This window comes from Ctenopharyngodon idella, chromosome 7 (genome assembly GCF_019924925.1).
Source record: "Ctenopharyngodon idella isolate HZGC_01 chromosome 7, HZGC01, whole genome shotgun sequence".
Lineage (NCBI taxonomy): Eukaryota > Metazoa > Chordata > Actinopteri > Cypriniformes > Xenocyprididae > Ctenopharyngodon > Ctenopharyngodon idella.
Genome location: NC_067226.1, coordinates 16995129 through 17015651, shown reverse-complemented (window position 1 = coordinate 17015651; position 20523 = coordinate 16995129). Strand labels below are relative to the sequence as shown.

General features: G+C 40.5%; 1 protein-coding gene across 6 annotated transcripts in view; it reads right to left on the bottom strand.

Annotated features, from left to right (window-relative positions):
• znf536 (zinc finger protein 536) overlaps positions 1–8834 on the bottom strand; it is a 191804-nt gene extending 182970 nt beyond the window's left edge. For 2 of the 6 annotated variants that reach the window (XR_007930876.1, XM_051900005.1), the window contains exons 1-2: positions 7831–8832; positions 970–1003 (exon numbers count right to left, since the gene is read on the bottom strand). The gene's annotated coding sequence lies outside the window, so the exon portion shown is untranslated. Of the gene's footprint in view, positions 1–969; positions 1004–7127; positions 7692–7830 lie in introns of those variants that run through there. The other 4 variants (XM_051900001.1, XM_051900006.1, XM_051900002.1 and 1 more) reach the window with 4 other exon arrangements.
• Between the last annotated feature and the right edge of the window lie 11689 nt (positions 8835–20523).

Sequence of the window (20523 nt, the reverse complement as noted above, 5' to 3'; positions counted from 1 at the left end):
TAAAACCCTATTAGAGCTTTTGGAGGAGGGGAAAATAGAGTTTTAAAACTTCTAGGTTGCATGGTGTTTAAAGTCGCTCAATATTTGCAAAGAACCTTCTGAGTGAAAGATGCATTCATATTTAGAAATATAAAACTGTAAAATGTCAAATAAAGCACTGAGAAAATAACTCATTATAATAATGCTCTGTCTTGGATTTCATTTACAATCTTTCATTTAAATTAAAAAAAAAAAAAATCAGCAATTTAAATAATAATAATAACACTGAAGTGTTTAAAGTATATTAATTCTATTCTACTGAAACAAATTCTAATATTAAGGTCAGATATTGAGCGATATGGCCCTGATGTGATGGCCCATGATTCAGTTCAAAGTAGCAGGACAGACGTGCAGAGGCATTAAAGAGCTTTGCAAACAGGCGGTCATGTCCCTGACTGATATCAAGCGGCAGTTATCAGCACTGCCACACACAGATCTCTCACAGCCTGTTCAAGAGCACAGCACAGATATGTTAAATACATCACCCTCTCTCTCTTTCAACATCTCTATCTTTCTCTCTCTCTCTCTCTCTCCCAGTGCCAGTGCTTCCCTCTTTCCCCTCCGTATGCCATCTCTGTCTCTCTCTCTCTCTCTCTCTCTCGCTGGTTAGGAGCTGCTAATTCACAGGGTCTGATCTGTCTGTAAGGCTGGAGACGCCAATGCTATCATTATCAGCCAATTCAGCCAGCCGTTAAATGGAGGAATCAGGAGACATTTGCTCTCCTCCACTATCGCAATGACATCATTACCGGGAGAATCAACAGCACAAGCACTCTGACCGTGTGTTAGTGTGACTCTGTAAGAGTGTGTGCGTGAGCATGTGTGCATACAATGTTGTGCGTTTGCATGTGTGTGAGTGTGGTGTGTGTAAAACATAAAAGGGTCGTATTCAGGGGAAATTAGGGGGGAGTAAAAATAACATGAGCCTACCTGTGAGATACCAAGGACCGGGACACACTGTCAGCTGAAAGTTCCCAAGTGCAGAGCGTGGAGAGAGATATAAAAAAAAAAAAAAAAAGAGGGAGAGAGGGAGAGGGAAAAAGAGAGTAAGTGAAAGAGTCGTTTGCACATACAGGGTAAATGGCAGCTCGACGCTAGCTGTGGCACTACTTTTTTTTTTTCTCCGCACCCTCCCTCCCTCTTTTTCTGTCTCCTTTTGCCGCCCCTCTCCAACATTGCGCTAATAGCCACCTGTGAACCACACAGCCATATGATCCACTCCCAGGCCTCTGGAGTGGAGTCACCTCTGTGTTTTTCGGCCCCCTCCTCCAATGATAAATCATCATCGTTTAGCTAATATCCGTTTTTAACCTCTCTCCCTGATTAACAACACTCTTCCCCCCTGGATACAAACCACTCCTGCTACAGTGCAGCTAAATAGCTTGCCTCTTTCCTTTTTTTTTTTTTTTTTTTTCCCAGCTCTCTTTTTCGTATTCCTTTGCTCTTGGTTTTCCTTTCCTTCACTTTTTAAATTATAGGTCCTTCAAAGATAGGACAAATAACATTTCATTAACCATGACTGTCACGTCTGTTAGAAAGGGTCACTATCAGCATTTTAACCTTCAACTGCTGAAGAACAGGAAGAAAAGACACATGCATTTTAATTAACCAATAAAAACAATTCTAAGTCACAAATCAGCCAGAAACAGATGTTATGGATTATAAAGTGTTTGGAAACACATAAATATATTTGTGTAAAACCGCTGCGGTGATTATGCGCACAAACCTACAGAGATTAAAAAGAAAAAAACATGTTGCACTTTTGATACGGCACCCCTAGTGGAGGGGGCGAAAGAGAAATTCAGTCTGCGCAGATCTGACTGGAAATTGTCAAAATATTTGCAGCAGAGGAATTTCAACATGCGAGCGGCTTGGGCTCCCCTACAAAGGACCCATCTTCCCTGAGTAACAAGTGGAGGGAATGAGTGCCGACAGAGAAGCTAAAATCCCTCAGGCTAAAGAAATCCAGCTATTGTAGTAATAGCCCCCGAGACCTGGCTGAGTATGTACAGCTTTCAGAGGTACTTCTCATCCTATTTGTAGCCCCACCAGTGATGTATGTGAGCGTGCGTGTGCGTACTGGTAAGTGACAGGATGTACATAACATAGGTCACTTCACTGCTCATGCGCTCCTTTAAACAGGCTCCTTTTTTCTCTCTCATTTTTGTATTTTTTTAGACAACTTCCCACCACAAATACTCACTGGGGTTTGCCTATAATACTATAATGTATTTTTTCATCTCTCTCCTCATTTTTTTTTCTCCTTTTTTGTTCCACAAGGCAAGTTTCATTAAAGATCCAATTATGCAAATCAGGTCCTGAAGAGCCAGTTGAATATGCAGTATAATAGTGTACCGTAATAGTTCAACACAATATACTGCATCTGAGGCAGATTTACGAGGCAACATAACTGCTACGCCTCCGTCCTTTGGAGAAAACCTCTTGATCATAATTAAAGGTGCAGGGTCCCTCTTTACTTCTCAGTGGCGTCCATTTTAACCAGGCTGCCCTCCAGGGGGCTGCCGTCCCTCACACTCAGGGTGGATGGTGCACCAGTTGGGGTCACGACCTGGAAACAGTTCAAGGGTAGGCGTTGTTAAACTCCCCCAATTATCTGGAGACATCTTGTAACAGAGATGCCCTCCACTCTAACGGGCGGACCACCCAGCCATCAGAATTATCTGCCACTATTTTTGGTGCCTGTGCAGCACTGCAAATATTTACCACTATTTTAAGAGCTCGGATTAGAATGCAAAACAACATAATAGCATGTGCTTAAGGCCAGTGATTGACAGGAAGTTGCTTGTTTGTGCAAAGCCCCTGTCTACTGAGATGACATGGCTGTAATTTTGTGCTTCTAACCAACTCAAAAGCAAGCCGTCATGTTAGACGGTGCCGTATAGCACATAGAAATTAGCTGTTTGTTTGTTTTTAATAAAAAAAGTTAACTTCATTTTTCATCAATTATCAAAAAAATAAAAATAAAGTTTGGGTGTGGTCGGCTAAATAGGTGTCCCATTACTGGAAAAGGAGTAAGGCCGTAGCTGAAGGCTGACCATGTCTCCCAAGGCTGTGTAAACCTGCCCGATTCAACACTCTCTATAATGACCACATGTCCCACAGCCTGTCTATACACACACTTTCTCTCTCTCTGAGATGTGTGAGAGAGTGTGAGTACGTGTGTGGTGTTGGAGGTCTGAATTTTGTCCACCCATTCCCTCTCCCACAGGAGAGAATTATGAGAAAGGGGGGAAAAAAAACTTAGTGGGATACAAAACATCTGCACACATCTGTTCAGCTCTGTCATCTGTGCATGGGCTAACTTTAACGTATGCTTCCCTTCCAATGCTCGATATTCATTGCAGTGCCATTAGTCTATCTATATATTTTCCTCATGGAAAGTGCCTCAGGGTGGAGTAGAGCAAGGACCCTCTCTCTCTCTCTCTCTCTCTTGCTCCGTAGACAGACAGACGCTCCTTCTGGTGGCACCCTGGCATGAGGCAGTGGAGACAAGATCATCCGTCACCACCTCATCTGTCAGGGCACTCTTTATTCTTAGATCACACACTGACTGACGTCTGTGATTAGCCCGCTCAAAAACTTCCACTCCTCTACCCCCTCTCCCTCTCTATCTCTCTCTGTCTGTTTCGAACGACTACGAAAAGCCTTAGAAATCATCACTCATTTATAAGTGACATGTGCATAACGAAATGTCCTTATTCCACTATAATTATTTGTTAAATACAAAAGTTGACATCTGTCAGTAACCGAACATTCCCATTTATATTACGTAAAGTGACATGCTGAACTGTGTCTTCGCCTGTACACAGGCGGATATTGAATGACAGGGAATTATGCGCTTAATCAATTGGAGAGGACAGGCATAGGAGTAATGTGAGGCACTCTTTTTCTAAATGTACTTTCAGAGGATGGCGGATTCTATAGCGATCGGCACAGGACCACACCCATAACTTTATCCTGAGAATTTGAATGTTTGGAAGTAATATCATCTACAACAATATGGGAAAGAAATGTCACTCTTAAAAAATAAAGGTTCCAAAAAGGAGCTCTCACAACAATTCCATAGAAGAACCATCAGTGAGCAGTACTTAAAAGAACCACTATTTTAGAACCTTTTTTCCGCTATAAAGACCTTTTGGACAATGGAAAGGTTCTATTAATGTTAAATGTTCTTTTATGGAACCATCAATGCCAATAAAGAACCTTTATTTTTTAAGAGTGTACTTGTAAAACATTTGAAAAACATCATCAGCAAAGATATATTCCTTTCTCAGAAGTTAACATAACCTTCCTAATCAAGGTCACTAACATTACTTTGCTAAGCCAACAGCATCACATAAACGCCCCCAACAAATAAACATGACATTCCTGCCGTTTAGGGATTCTTCCGCCATGAGGGGAGAGAGGCCTGAGACTTCGGAGCTGGAGAGGAAGAGGGCAACGACGGGGTGGAGGCGTGAGGTCGGTGTCTCCACAGCACATATCAATTAATACCTAAACGCCACGGCCTTGCCTGCCATTCCGTCCCCCCTGAGTTGCCTGGCTAGGGCCCGGGCATCTGGAAGACAATTTCCTCCAATTAAAAGGAGCGGGGAGGCATTTAAGTGTGGAATGGCTGTTTGATCAAGTCTCCAAGGCTCAAGCACAGATCCAGCCGGCTAAGCTGGAGACTGACAGGCCTGGAGACAGAGAGAGAGACACAGAGAGAGAGAGAAAGAGAGCAAGGTCTCGTCTCTCCTGCCCGTTGGCACTGCCCTGCCCTCGGCTGTGGTGAGGGCTGGGGAGGTGCACCTCCACACACCGGGGTTACTGGTGACGGCGGCGGCAAGCACGCAGACCTAGGGACACACTAACGCTCTCGAGCGCTGCCAAGTTCTGCCACACAACACACACTTTCCCTGCCGAATGAGTGCAAGACGCATATGTAAATGAGAGCGTACACACCAGGGAGGAGACATTTTGACAGGATTGGCTTGGTCTGTTTAGCCCCATCGAACTGCTATCAGTTGCACTGGCAGAGTGTATTCACAAGAGTCTTCATAACACCCTCTCTCTCACTGCATTTAAACGAGTTTGATATTTTTCCTCCCAAAATAATAATTTAAAAAAATTGTCTCATAGATGATAAATTCCATGTGAGCATGATATACATTTTTAGCTGATAATGCATTTGTGAAGACCAAAAAAAATAATAATTAATTAATTAATTAAAAAGAAAAAAAAACAGCAATAAGCAAAAAATTGCAACAACATCAACACCTCTACGACTGTGGCTATCCCGTGCTGCAGATATTTTTATTATTTTGCTAATTAGTAAAATATTTTTAAAAATAAATAAATAAACAACAACATGCATTATTTAGCATCAAAGTCTAGGAACAATTTTTATATTAGCTTATAATGAAAAACAATTAAAGCCTACTGTTAAATAAATCAAGCATTTCACTTAAAACAATAACCTTAATTCAGATGGCCTATCAATTGCAAACACACACTATGCATGACTATTTTCTCTCTCTTTCTCACTGTCCACATTAATCCAGCATACTGTTTATTGATTTATTTATTTTAATTCATAAAGGAGCTTACAAGGCTATATTTGTGGTCATGTTAATGCTGGCCTTTCAAATGAATTGTGTGGGATTCTGAAAAGAACGTGTGACTTGACTACATCACAATGTAATTTCAAATCAGAAAAATGAAAAGAGCTGACAAAAATGTCTACGCCCAGACACTATTACAGACATAATATCCGTTAAACAATGACGGTACATCTGTGCCGCCTGCTATTTGTCCCTTTCCATGAACAATGAACCTGAGGAAAAAACAGTTATCTCATTTCAACATTATGAAAGATGCATTCAAACTAAAAGTAGCTGTGTGTGTGTGTGTGTGTGTGTGTGTGTGTGTGTGTGTGTGTGTGTGTGCTTAATATTCTTTTCCATAAGTAAAAGTTTTGGGTCTCATTTAAAGTGACATAAGAAATCTGCACCTGGATCTGAAGGCATGAGACAGCAAATCAATTTTGCTAGATTTATAAAGACCTTTCATAAAGAATTAAGCACCTGAAGTGCGCGCAAAAGATGCATGATGTGCATGATGCAATGTGTCATATTATAATTCTGACCCTGGCAATGTTATAATTTGTGAAGTAACAAAATATGCCTAAAACAATGAGCTGAATTATTTTTTGTACGTCAAAACGCAGCTCATAATCATGCCAACATACATTTTATCTTTTCTTCAATTATTCCCGCACTCCCGCGCGCATTCCTATCCTAATCTCCAATTCTTGCAACTTTCTTGTTCTTTTTTCCTCCGTAATACATCATTTCCCCAAGCGACAATCCTCGCAACAGTCGTTCAAATCTCCATTTCCAGGGGAGATGTGCGTGTTTTTTCCGCAGATAAAAAGGTTTTTAAGTCTGATATGACATTTAGCCCTCAGTTGTTGAATGCCATCATAAGGCTTCTGTTCATAAGAGGTCGATCACAGCACAAAATGGCAGGTCTCACCGGCTCTTCCATCTCACAAGTTTTGACACATGGCATGCACCGGGTAACTTTGATCCTAATTCTCCAACCGATCTGTGTTCACTTCAGCTGAAATCCTAAACGCAAAGCCCTTGGGGCTGAAGTGAGAAAGTTTGAGCAGAGATTTGAGGAAACTTTCTTACAGCTCCATATCTCTGCTTGGCCAGCATGAGCGAATGTTGTGCGCATCCCTGGAAAGCTTCTATCCACCTTAGAGTAATAATGCACAGTGTGTCTTTACACTTAATTAATAAAGTTATTCTTACAAGAGCCAAATTTAAAATTCAACGACGTGTTTTTTTCTTCTTTAGAGTAAGTTCATCTAAGCGCGTGCAATGGCTTCCAGTAACGCTTTCGATATGAAGCCGTTTTATTATCCCACGCCACAACGTTTTAGACAATTAACATAGCATCTATTGCAATCAGATAGAGAAATATAACAATACACACGTCATTAGCAGAAAACTGACTTTTAGAAAGCGAACCGAGCGAAAACCATCCGGGAGCCCACTACTGATCTAGCCACTTCTTACCTTTAAATTCATCCGGACGTCAAGACGCGTTGCGAAAGAATGTCTTCATTAAATAATGAAGCATGTCCACATAATTGAGCTGATCATTTTCTTATACTGCTGAGGGGGTTAAAGTATATAGTCTACACACACAAACACACGCGCGCGCGCGTGCTTCGGACCTGTTATGATCGTCTTCTCGCGAATCCGTTTCCCAACTGTTCCTCGCGCATCCCGAGTGATGAAAAAGCGCCTTTGAGTTTATTCTCGATATAAACGCATTCATTGATAGTGATCGGCCAGCATCACAAGACATTTCCCCTCATCTGTCTGTTCGGACTCCCCCTATCTGGACGGCGAAAAGCATTGTACCGTTGAAAAGGCACTCCATTGTCGTCCATTCACAGAGAGCGGAGAGAGTCTTGCGGCATTTGATGGGACTAAAAGCTTGAACCCTTGATAAAACAGCCCCGGTGCACGGAATATCATCTCGAGTCGTCTATTTTCCCCACGCGGAGAGACTCAAAAACGAATTTCACTCCATCGGATCATCTTATTGACCTTGACTTCCCCGTGAACAATTATTAAAATCTGTCTATCCTCACTCACATTGTCAGCCCCGTTATTCAGACGAGGCGTAATTGGCTTTGATGCCTGTCGCCGTTTAAATAACACCGTGGAAAAACACTACAAATAGCTACAATTGAAAAATAAATGTGCTTACCTTTTGGAGAAAGTATCTGAAGTCTTGTATCCTCGAGAAAAAGTCCAGTGAGATGAGCGGAGAGCGCGAGCATCAGTCAGTATAAGAGAGAAGTAATGAGTGATAAAATGACGCTCATCTGCACTGTAACCTTGTGGCGTATTTAATGTAAATAAGCCGGTTATGTTGCACACAATCACACACGCACACACACATACATACATGCACACAAACAGAGACCGGCCAAGACGGGAAGCGCTTTTTTTCCCACTCTTATATGCTAACGCGTCACACAGGAGCGCATATTTAAAACAAATGCACGAGAAAGCTTATCAGTTTGTAAATATGAGATGAAATTGCCACTCAGCGGGGCGCGTAGCCTAACCAACAACCTCCCTCTTCATCACAGAAAGAGGAAAAGGGGTCCAGACAGCGGTCGAGACACGCGCTCAGAGACGTGGGAGAAGGTCCTCTGAAAAGGTACTTCGGTGAGGACATGAAACTTTTTTGGGGCTGAACTTCAGCGCTCAGGCCGATGTTGCTTTTACGCGAGGACTGAGACGCAGAATAAGGCAATTGTACATTCAGTGTCCCGGCAGTTGACAAAAGCTACTGTTTCAATAAACTCTTTGTTGTGGGATTATATAATGATTATGTTGTAATTATGGGAGCGCTTTGGTAATAGTAATAATAATAATAGGCTAATAATAACAGAATATCCGATGGGAATGCGACTGCGCGTGACTTTGGAGAAAAGGACAAGGATGTCAGAATACAGATGGATTGATTGATTAAATTGATTTTGATATAAATCAGGTAACTCAAAAGAAGGAAGAGGGGGAAAGGCAGGTGCTCAAAAAAAAAAAAAAACTCCTGTAGGCTACTTAACTTTACAGGTGCGTTTCCCAAGGAGCACATATGTCGTGCACATTAAAAAATAAAAAATAATAATAAAATAAACTTAGCATGCATTAGGCCTACAATTAGGCTTATTCTCTCAGCAATTTTTTTTTTTTTTTTTTTATGTATTTATGATTGTTATCATCACGCAGTTTTTTTTTTTTTTTTTTTTTTTTTTTTTTTTTTTTACACCAGGACCTTCCTAATTAGAAAAATCAAATCAAGACTGATTATGAATGACTTCTGTATTAGGACCTGGTGACATCTGATGATACGGCATATTTACACAGTCAGGACAAAAGCCTTAACGCTCCATAACGTGATCCAGAGAACCGTTTTATCATGTGACAAGTTGTAAAGTGGAAGGTTTTCCTCTTTCTCTTTTTGCTAAACTACACAGTTGTGTGTTTGTGATATTAAGTGTGTTCAAAGGAGCATTAATCGTTATTAAATCCCAAGGCAAAGGCTCGCCTTCTCTTTATTTTCTTTCCAGACAAAACACACGTTTTAAAAGATAGCACATTCATTATTCACTATGAAAATCAGATTCCCATGCTGCCCCTTAAACGCTCAGGAATTCAGCCCGCATTTTCCAGTCTGATGTGTATGAAATTCCTTTTTGAACAAATTCCAAAATAAAAGTTGTGCCTCTAAAGAAATTAGCATAACCATCCCATCAATAATATCGCTATCTCTATGGGAATGATAGCGAAAGCAGTAGGGGTGTTCCTTTACTCAATTCTTCATGGATTCTCTGTTTCTTTTGAACTTGTTATAGCAAGTCAAGTGATTCTTTATCGGTGACAGGCCTGACAATACACGACGAGGACGGGAAAGCAGGTCAAAAGGAAGTTGCCATATGGACTTCAACATGCACTTTCCTAACAATATAGGGCAGAGATCTGCTGCACACACAAGTGTGTTTATCGTCTTCTCTATTTATCGTTTATTTTTAAGTGCTTGGGGTTAAATTAAGTTGACGACATTTGTTGTGGATAAAGTAGGGCAGCTGTATTGTTGTTAACGTGAATCGTTCGGCTGTGTTTCTTGTCTGTTTACTTCTCTGTGGCTTTTACGCTAACAAACAAACGTGTATGCGTTCGGTTTGGCTGCTATCCATTTTATGGATTTTGGTGGAAAAGGAAGAGAATGAGGTAAAATTGTCACGTTGTCTGGTGTGTTTGGAAGGGCAGCATTCGAGATTGATCATTTTGTCTCCGCAAATATCAACTTGTAACAGGAATCAAAAGGTCGAAAGATCCTGACGGCTCAAGTCACGTGACTCCACACTGCCCGCGAGCAACAGGTGCACTAGGGGAGGAGGAAGGACTCAAGGCATCTTTTCATTTTTAATATTTATTTTTTTTCCTGAAAGATTCAAAGATGATGCTTTTAGTTAATCAAATGTAGTGAACCGTGGTTTAATGTTTCTACATTGTTTTTAACAATAGGCAAAAATTTACTGGTAAATATGCTAGTTTTACTACATATATATCTACATAGGCCTATATATTTATTTTAAGCATTGTGTGTGTGTGTGTGTGTGTATATATATATATATATATAATGTGTATACACACACACACACAAACTCTATTAATCATTAAAATATGACACAAAACATGAGCTTTTTTATTTAATTAAAATATGTGGATGCTTAAGGGAAAGTATATATTTTGCTCTAACTGTATCTCGACTAAATCTTTTTCACCATTTGAATCTCTTCTTTTTTGTGCCCTTACTGGTTCATTTTACATGGTCCTTCGGGGTGACAAATGAATTTTAAAGTACCAAAAAATCCATGTAGGTTCTCAATTAATATGAGGTAATGAAAACTGCATATATTAAGAAATAATTAAGAATATTGTTTTAAATAGCTTTAAATCACACTCCAGGACACTACCCATATACACACAGTCAGCCAATTCACTTATAGTGATATATGGTAACACTTTAGTTTAGGGTCCAGGTCTCACTATTAACTAGATGCTTATTAGCATGCATCTTACTAGGATATTGACTGTTTATCAGTACTTATAAAGCACATATTAATGTATTATTCTGCATAACCATATTCCACATCCCTTAATCCTACTCGATACCTACAAATAACTTACTATTAATAAGCAGTAATTAAGAGTTTATTGAGGCAAAAGTCATAGTTATATATATTTATAATATATTTGGTATTGAGTAGGAGATATATATAATATATATATATATATATACATATATTAACCATGACCTTTGCCTCAATAAACTAGTTATTTCTGGGATGCTTATTTTGCATTACTGCGTCACTGAAGCTGTACTAGTTATTTTGCGACACTGAAAAAACTGTTGTGGGTAATACACTACTCAGAAAGTAACCCACAGAGTTTGTTTATACTATTAGACCAAGACCACACACGTCCAGTGTAAATATTTCAAGACATCAAAGTGCATGCAAACACTGCACATTTTATTTTCAATACATGCTCATAACCTTTAACAAAGTGTCAGCCACAGGAGAAAAAAAAAAAAGTGACTCAAGGTTTGAGCAGTTATAAGGAAAGATAAAACAGTCATGGCTGGGTATGATAGTTTCTCCAAAATTCTTTATGACAGGAATTTAAGTATGAGCCTATCAGCTCTGCGTCTGGTATCTTTCCAAGACAGTGTGGCCTCTAAAACAGACATGCCAGTGTTCAGAAAAAGAGAAAAAAAATATGAGGATGATAGTTCTCTCCATCTACTTGGACTCTGAAAGCAGCTATTTAGCATCTTTTAGCAGATGTCCAGATAATTCACAAGTTTATCAAATTAATTCTAGGGAGCAATGACCAAGGAAGTGATGTACTCCTAATCAGCCACAAAGAGAGAGAGAGAGAGAGAGAGAGAGAGAGAGAGATATGTGGGGCGAGTGTCACTTTAAGACAGAGCAAATAAATGACTGCATAAGCATTTTATCCAGGAGCAGTCTGATGGTTTAATGCTGTGCCTAGTTTATATCTACATACAAACACACCAGAATGGTTTTCTCATATGGAAGAAGGGGAGGGGGGCTACATTACTTTTTAAATTGAGTTTCTCTGAGCATAATCTGTTCCAGGTCTTTGATGAAGAAATGTTCTCAAAGTATCACAGTGACTGATTTAATGAGAAGCGAGTGAGCACAATTTCAAACAATCTGATTTTCTGAACCTTCTGTGACTCTAAACTTTTAAAATTGCACTTAAGAATCACATCAATTACTCTTTAAAGTATGACATCGGCTAACTAGGCGCACTAGCATAACAAACACACGCTATGGCGTATTTACTCCATATCCTCTCATCAGGATCTGATACATTGGTCCCTTATGTGAGCCCTCTGCGAAGCTCTCCCAACTCCATTACTGTTTCCCTTCCTCTTCATCGGGGGGCTGGAATACATGTGTGGCGGATCTACAAGTCTGACGATGATTTAGTCAAATATTACAGAGGCAAATATTTAGAGCCGACTTCTAGGTTTTCAGCATCTGATGAGACTATACGTTTGTACGTTCTCCATATTCTTCAGGCCACAGTTTAGATAATGCATCTGAACGCTTCTCCAAAATCCCACCCGCCGTTGATGAACTGAGAGAAGTGTATAATGTCTATGACTGATAACTGGACCAATGCTAATTTAAATCATCTGAATAAATGTCTGGCTGGGGAAAAAAAAAAAATCTAAATGAAAACATCTGACTCAAATTGATTACTAACAATGTTGAGCATAAGAGATTTAATAATGATTACATGCTTAAAATATCCAGGCCGTTTTGAGAATCTGTCACTCGTATATCTCTTAGTAAAAGAAGCCACTGTGTGAAAGTTTGCTTCACAAGAGAAGCTACAACACAACAACAAACAACAACATTAGCATTGGGGAAAAAATAGCTGGCTAATCAATGTCTTAGTTGCTTCATTATAACTTTGGCTTCTCTTAAGCTTAGTCTTGAGACTCGGAAAAGCAAAAGATTGAACGTTGACACGAGACTCAACTTAAACCACTCCAAAATTACTACTTTTTTTTTTTTTTAACTCGCACTGAAAATAATGAACAAAACCCCTTTGCATGTACTCATCACACTCGCCCCAGTTCAAACACAGTGTCGCCTCCTCTTTAAGGTCTATATTTCTGTGAAAGGGAGCCATCATATTTTACTATTACCTATCAATTGGTTTCTAATCATGGTAATGAGGCGTCTGCCGTTTGGTGACAGTGAACTAACGGCCTCCGTGGGAGCATTAAGGAGCCTGGGTTATGCTGTGGGCCGTTAACTACCTACAGGCGCTTGCTAATGGCTCCAAATGACCTCCTCAGTGGCTATTAGCACATAATTAGAACCTTGCAGACCATCAATGACTTCCACCGGACATGCGTACCTCTTCGGTCTTCTCCTCCTTGCTCCCCCACTTACTGTTTAATGGTCAGATTATGGTGAGGTGCTGGGATACGACCACAATTGCTGCATTAAGCTGTGTGTGGCTTGCATGCACCCAACGCTGCATGCATACAGTAAAACTGAAAAACATCCAACAGCAGTGATATACCATGCGATGGTTCACATGGACTTTTAACACACTGACTTTAAGTTGCTGCAAATAAGAATGAATTCCCATTCCGACAAATTGAGAAAAGCTGAGACAAATCAATTCACTGGAAATACTCCCAAGTCATTAATTTAATAAATAAGTAAATCTTATAGTCTTTTCTTTAATACAGAAACAAATCTAGCATAAAAATATAATGTAAACAAACTTCAAAAAAAAGAGAAATCACTGTAAATATCCAATACGCCACCTGCTATCTCTCCCCACCATCAGTGCCCTATCTGTTCTGGTCTCTTTTACTATTATGTGCTATTGTTGTGGATCACGCCGAGCGTAAAGTGCAAGGCACGGCCACACCGCACAAGTGGTTCAGTCACACCAACCTCCGCGTACACTTAGCAATGCTCTCCAGTTACCCAGAACAAAGGCCTGCTTTAGTGGGTTAATGTCAGCTCAGGAGCTGTGGAGAACAATAGCAGAGTGAGAATAAAAAGAGGAATGCAATGTTACGTAAAGAAAATACACCACAACACATCAATGCGGTAGCAACTTGTCAAACTATCAGTGAATTATCTCCCAACACTGCAACAGTTATGTACATCATCTTTCAAAACCGCAGACTTTGTGACAAAGGTATGAAACAACTAATTTAAGCGGCAGAGAGGAATCTTTCTAGGTCATCAACTAGCCTTGGACAATGGAATCTAAAAAAGATCATGACAGGGTGGGGGTAAAAAAACAAAAACAAACAGCTTTTCTTTTATGTAAAGTTTTACACACACACACACACACACACACATAGAAACATTTATAATGTTACTATATATGTATGTGTATATATATATATATATATATATATATAGTAACATTATAAATGTCTTTACGATCACTTTTGATCAATTTAATGTGCACTTGTTGAACAAAAGTATTAATTTCTTAAAATAAAGAAAAATAAAAAATCTTACTGAGCGGTAGTGTATATGTTTATATATCACTTAAGCTTGTATATATACATGTTATATATATACATGAGCTTGATTTATGTGCTGTGGAAGCATATTGTGAGTATGGGTAGCATGGAGGGTCAGTAGTGCGCTTTCTAGAGGCCAGAGGCAGTACTGCAGGACTTTTTTATTTTTTCCCCCACCAGACAGCCATGAGCAAAGGTCACCTAGTATATGTTCACAATCACTTCCTGCATTCTGGGTCTCCCAACCTACAGATACAATTTTGGATGCGTTTTTTATGTCACGGGTTTAAATCATTGTCTATGCTGCCACCACCATCCAGTTTCTCTCTCTCTTTCTCTCGTTAGGCACTCTCAGCATTCCCTGAATTAATTTGTTTTCATTTGCAGTATGTCAACTGAAAATATGTAGTTGTTCTCTGTGGCAGTGCAAAAGAATCTCTCCGGCGAGTGTGTTTCTGCCTCTTAATCATTAAATCTGGGTGTATGTTTTTTACAGTGCAATATCAGTAAATACATAAACAGTCTGCTGTAGCTGCTCTCCTCTCAGCTGCAACTGCGGTCCTTCCCTCTTCACAGTGTGCCATTCCGCAACATTCCCCTAGTGTTTGTCCTGTGTTGTCAGAATGCTGCCAGCCACTGCTGACACAATGTCAGGCCGATCCACTGCCAAAGAGCAGGAACGGGCAACCGCGGCGGGTCCCAATTATCTGCGGGGCGACGGTGTTGTCCAAAAATAGCCTCTTTTTCCCATATACTTCTGGACTGACCGCCCCTGTCCACGGGCTGTCCACCTCTCTAAGCCCATCTGGCAGGAGGACAAACAAAATCTTGGTAGTCCTTCAGTCAGAAACCTTTTCTCAGTCTGGAAAACGGCTTCACCCCGTCATCCATTTCTCCACAGTGACCGAAACCCTGGACATAGTTAATCAGCGAAAGGGCACGCCTCCAAAACGCCATTCTTCCACAGCGGCATTAGTGCACAAGTAAGATTTACAGATCACTTAATGTTCCAGAGTTCTCTGCATAAAAGTATATACAAAGGTTAATATTGTAATAATATCTTCCTGGAGGGCATTGCAATCATTATCTCTCCAGAGATATCAATTAGAAGCACTTTACAGCAGGTAATGACAGAGATTCCGGTCCAAAATGACATTATTATTATTATCATCATCTATATTCCCGTACTGCCTATACGAAGCAAAAAAGAAGCAGTGTAGGTTGAGCCAAATGAAAGAAAGAAACATATCTTATGGTGCACATTAATCTTAGTTTTATGTGGTCAAGCAGAGAGACCAACAAGCTTTCGATGTAACCCCGTGCCTTGGCATTTCAGGTAGTGTGCAACAGTTGTCCGCACCTCGCTTCATGCGTTCATCTCGTATGCTACTCCTCTCTCCTTTGTTTCAAGAGGATAACGTACACGGCGTGGAGGCCGGATACCCGCAAAGCAAACGGAAACGGTGATAGACACACATCACATGAGAGACACAGGGGAAGCGGACAGAAACGAATGAGGCAGTTATGAATCAAAAGCTTTTTGCCACTGCTCGGCTAATATTTGCTTGCCAACAAACACAGATTTACACCGTTGCTTTCTGTGTTTGTCTAGAAACGAAAAAAGGAGTCGGAACATCGGAAAAGTTACTGACTGACCTTTGGGCTTCGCTACTAACATTAATAAGGAGGATTTGTTATGTTATTGACCCTCTTATCAACAGCATGAATAATTCACAGCTGGGCCAGCACTTGTCCAAAAGCAGATGAGAAAACAGCACCCATGCCTCTGACTGTTGATTTAGCAGTTTCATATTTAATAAGGGACTGGAGCGCTGGGAGGCGCCTTTTTTTGTAGAGAGATTTAATTGGGCACTGGTGACATCCATCACATGGTTGTCATGACCATGACCTTTCGTTTGGGGCTATTCATAATAAGAGAGTTATGAGCCGGTTCCTCGTATTTCTAGCGTCTCACCCCTGCGTTTGTGTAATGGATGCTGTAGCATTTGTAAACCTTATCTTACAGGAGTTGGTTAAAGCTAGTGTGCACATCAGATTTATTGCTTTCTGTCAGGCCGGTTAGGGGAGATGTTAAAGGGTGTGAGTATTTGGAGAAGGATGATTTAAGTCCTACGGTTTGGAGGAAGAGGCCCTGACACTTTACTGTTTTACTGAGAGTAATCCTCGATACAAATGAGTATCTACAGCCTTAGGGTTGTGGGATATTGGAAAAACGCATTTTCCATATCATTTTCAAATCCCCGTTTTAGCGAACAAGCTCTTGAGAGCTAAAAATGCCACGTGGAGAGGCAGCGCCGGGAAAATGGAAATTGGTTTGCCGTGGAAATGGAAGCGCGACTCTTTAAAGTCGCTCTCTATCCGTCTCCGTACAAGTCGGAGGCGGCGAGGGAGAAAAGAGCTCTACGCGCAGGTTAATTTCATCAACCCCGTGGGCTCTGGGGACCGAGCCGGAGCCAGAGGGAGCTCCCGACGAGCCTTCCGCACAAGCCTTGAAGAAAGTTGTGAGACAGAAGGTGAGAGAGAGAGCGAGAGTGAGGGATCAAATACAGGTGAACGTGCTCCCTCAGGAGCACCAGATGGCCTGCACTATCCCTGCGTTTGTGCACTTAACTGCTTCGCTGTGTCACCAGAACAATGGTCATTCACCAGCGAGCTCTCTTACACAACTCCTCCTTTATACATAAACATAAAGCCGTCGTACATTATTAAAGCAGGCCGGGCGCACGTAATCTTTTCAGACTGGGACAAACTTACCACCATTGATATCTATGTATTTATTACAGCAATAGAGCAATATGAGGGTGAGGCGTGGAGAGATATCGGCTTACCCGAGGCTGAGAGGGAAATTTAAGATAAAGGATATTTAATATCCAGTTCACATCACCAGGGCTAAGCCTTTAATAGCACGAGGGGTTTCCATGCAGGTAATGCCTTTGTCTTTGTCTAAACACACTTCTACGGACTCTAACTGTAGTCGTGGAAAGCGTGCGGGTCACTGATAAATGTGCAGTAATGGCTCGACGTGGGAGATTGCCCATTTGTCCTGTCAGGTTATTAATGCACCTGGGCACTTCCTCCAAAGGTGTTATCTAGCGGCGAAAAAAACGAGGCGATATATAATTAATTCACTATCTCCCGCGTGTTTGCCTCTCTTTTACAGTGTTCTTACATTTTGTCACATTGCATTAGAATCAAACGACGTGCGCTGTGGCTGGCAATAATCACAGAGACAAATATGCATGTATATTATTGGGAGTAACATTAGGCTGGTGACTTGCATTCCAGGGCACATTACTGCTGCTTATTTTGTGTCTAAATGATAATGAGCGGCGGAATGATAACCTATATCATTTAGAGTGAAATATGAATTTAAAACACTGCCTGCCATTTAGAGAGGAGAAATGTGTTGCGGAGAGATCACTCAGGTGTCTTCTGAGTTCATTTGAAAACCAGGGGGAAAACGGAAGACACGGCTTGAGTTTTCTTCAAGTGGTAAAAGACTATTGTTGTCCTAATTACGAGCTGGCTGATGCATTATTTAACAATCAACATACATCGCCAGGGCTGGATATGAGTAAAATAATTTATGACAAGATCTTTTTTTGCCCCTCACTTTAAATCAAACTTCAATAAATGTGCCACCCCTATCCATATTACATGAGGCCTTGCTGAAAACAAGTAGCATGCAGGAGTCTGTTATTCAAAATTCTTCTGACAGCATGGGGTCAAAAAACAAAATCACACAGGAGAACAAGAAGGTGTGCTGTGTTGGCTCACCTTGGGCTGTGCAAAAAGAGCAAAAAAAAAAAGACTGCGGAGGAAATACAACACACATGCCCCTCCAAAGCAATATTTTAAGAAGTCCACTGTTTGTAACCTTAAAGGTCACTCTTTTACAAAAAAATACTACTATAGAGCCTGTTGTTATAAGTACCGACTACGATACCAAGTCGGTACTGAAATTTAAAAAACGCTTTGAGCGCTGTTGAGCAGATTCGTGAACAACTCTGATTGGCAATTGTGTTCACACGCTCATCAGATATGTCTGTGATTGGCTAAAATGATCAACGCTTCAAAAACATGTTGTAAAAAGATATCAATGACGCTCTTCACCGAGCGCTTACACAGATACACACGCGGGAGCGTTTGAAAGCAGGCGTCTATCAGACACACTTCCGTGTGCTTTCAAACGTGTGTTGATAATTGTAGCCAATCACAGACATATCTGATGAGCGTGTGAACACAAAGGCCAATCAGAGGTGTTTACAAATCTGCTCAACAGCGCTCAAAGCATCACATTTTTAAAATTTCAAAAGTACTGACCGTGATACCAAGTCGGTACTTTTGACAACACTAATACAACCTAGACAGAAAAAGAAAGATTGGCTAAACAGAGGCTTTTAACTCTTATGTTCTGTTGGGGTCTCAGAGCCCCCAAGGTCCTATTTATTAGCTCAAAAAATACTTTGACGTATCAGGGTGACTCTTTATGACTAGGCCAAATCTTACGAGAACAGATAAACAAATTTGATAAAATTCCTCACATGTTGTCCATGAAAAATGTTACATTACCAGGTTAGGATCTCAGGAATCCCAGACACGATACATGAATAAATGCAACACATTTTCACACAGAAAATGACTATCAGATTGGTGTACACACTGTAACATTACATGTATTTGTTTATGATAATATATTTCTAAAACGTGCATAATCAAGTTATCTGGGACAATAAAGTCAAATCGCCACATAACATAACTTGTACAGAATTTGACATCTTAGAAGCAAACACATTTTTGTGTACCTCTGTTGTTGTGGTATACAGTTAAAATGACACTGACCTCTATTTAGCTTTCGTATCGCCATGACAATGGCATCAGGACAAACTTTAATGAGCACTAACGCAATGGGCAGACCTGTAGCTATCCATCATCAAGCGTGCTGAGAGAAACACTGCAGCTTAAAAGCACAAGCTGAACAGACCCTGCAGAGGAGGAAAGCGGCCTTAACTAAATTTATATCATATTACACATTGAAATGTGACCCCGTAATGACATCACTGAAATTCAATCAAACCCTCTATTCGGTATTACTTAAGTTGAACTAGTGTCCTTCCTCATCCGAAATTAGTAAATTGAATATGCTTCTTGTTTTTGTTACAGCAGGCCCAAGACACAGTTTGATTTAAAGCGTTTTGATTTTCACAAAGCCTAATTTTCAGGAGCACATCTGAAGAGCAAAAATAACCTCGGAAGTTGGCAGAATTTTTTTTATTGATTGTGGTTTACGTAATTGCTATCTATCTGTATTTGTCTACTCAAGCATGAGGGTCATGTATTACATTTCATTGCAGCCAGTGAACACTGTTAAAAGCCATTGAGAGCAGTGAGGGGTGCAGCGGGAGAGGTTTGTTTTTGAAGTTGTTGTGTTGTTGACACTGAGAGGGCTCTCAAACTGCTGGTATTGAGAGTGACTGACACATTCATAATTCCACCATTATGTACTTGACTGATCTGCTCTAATGTTGATATCAAAAACAACAGACTCAACAGTCCTAGATGCATCCATGGACGCTCAGCTTCGGGCCCGATTTTAAGACTGACAGCAACAGGCAACAAAGACAACACTATATATCAGGGTCTTCAGTTCTGCTCCTGGAGGTCCACAACGAAATACCAACACTGCTTGGAACTGAAGGATCAGAGTGTGCTGTATTAGTAGGGTTTGATTTTATTTCCGGCTTAATATATTAAAGTATTCCAGGGAGAGATATAACAGGAGATTATGGAGAAAACAGGAAACAATAAAATCTGGAAATGTCAAAAATCAGATTCAAAGTCGCACTGTTTACTTGAGCACAACACAGCTCAATGTGTCAAAGCACATTTGCTAAGCGCTCGATCATGACTCTGACCTTTGTATCTCTTTAAGATTACAAGGCCATTGGCAAGAGGTCACACATATAATATAATGTATCTGCATACTTGGGAGACAGGAAGAAGTTTATTTCTAGAAAATATCCCATCTAAAACAGAGCCTGTTGAATCAGACAGCAACAAAATGAATATTCTTCACCTGTCTGCTCATGTTGACTCCTCTTGTTTAGATTTCACAGTGGGGGGGGAGAAAAAAGAAAACCGCATATTTACTTTTAATTGAAAGGAAATTAAAGACGCATCCACATCCGCAAATGACAAAGGAGCATCACGAGGCCTGGGAGTGATGATAGCTTTTGTTTAAGATGAATTTCATAAAGAACCCCT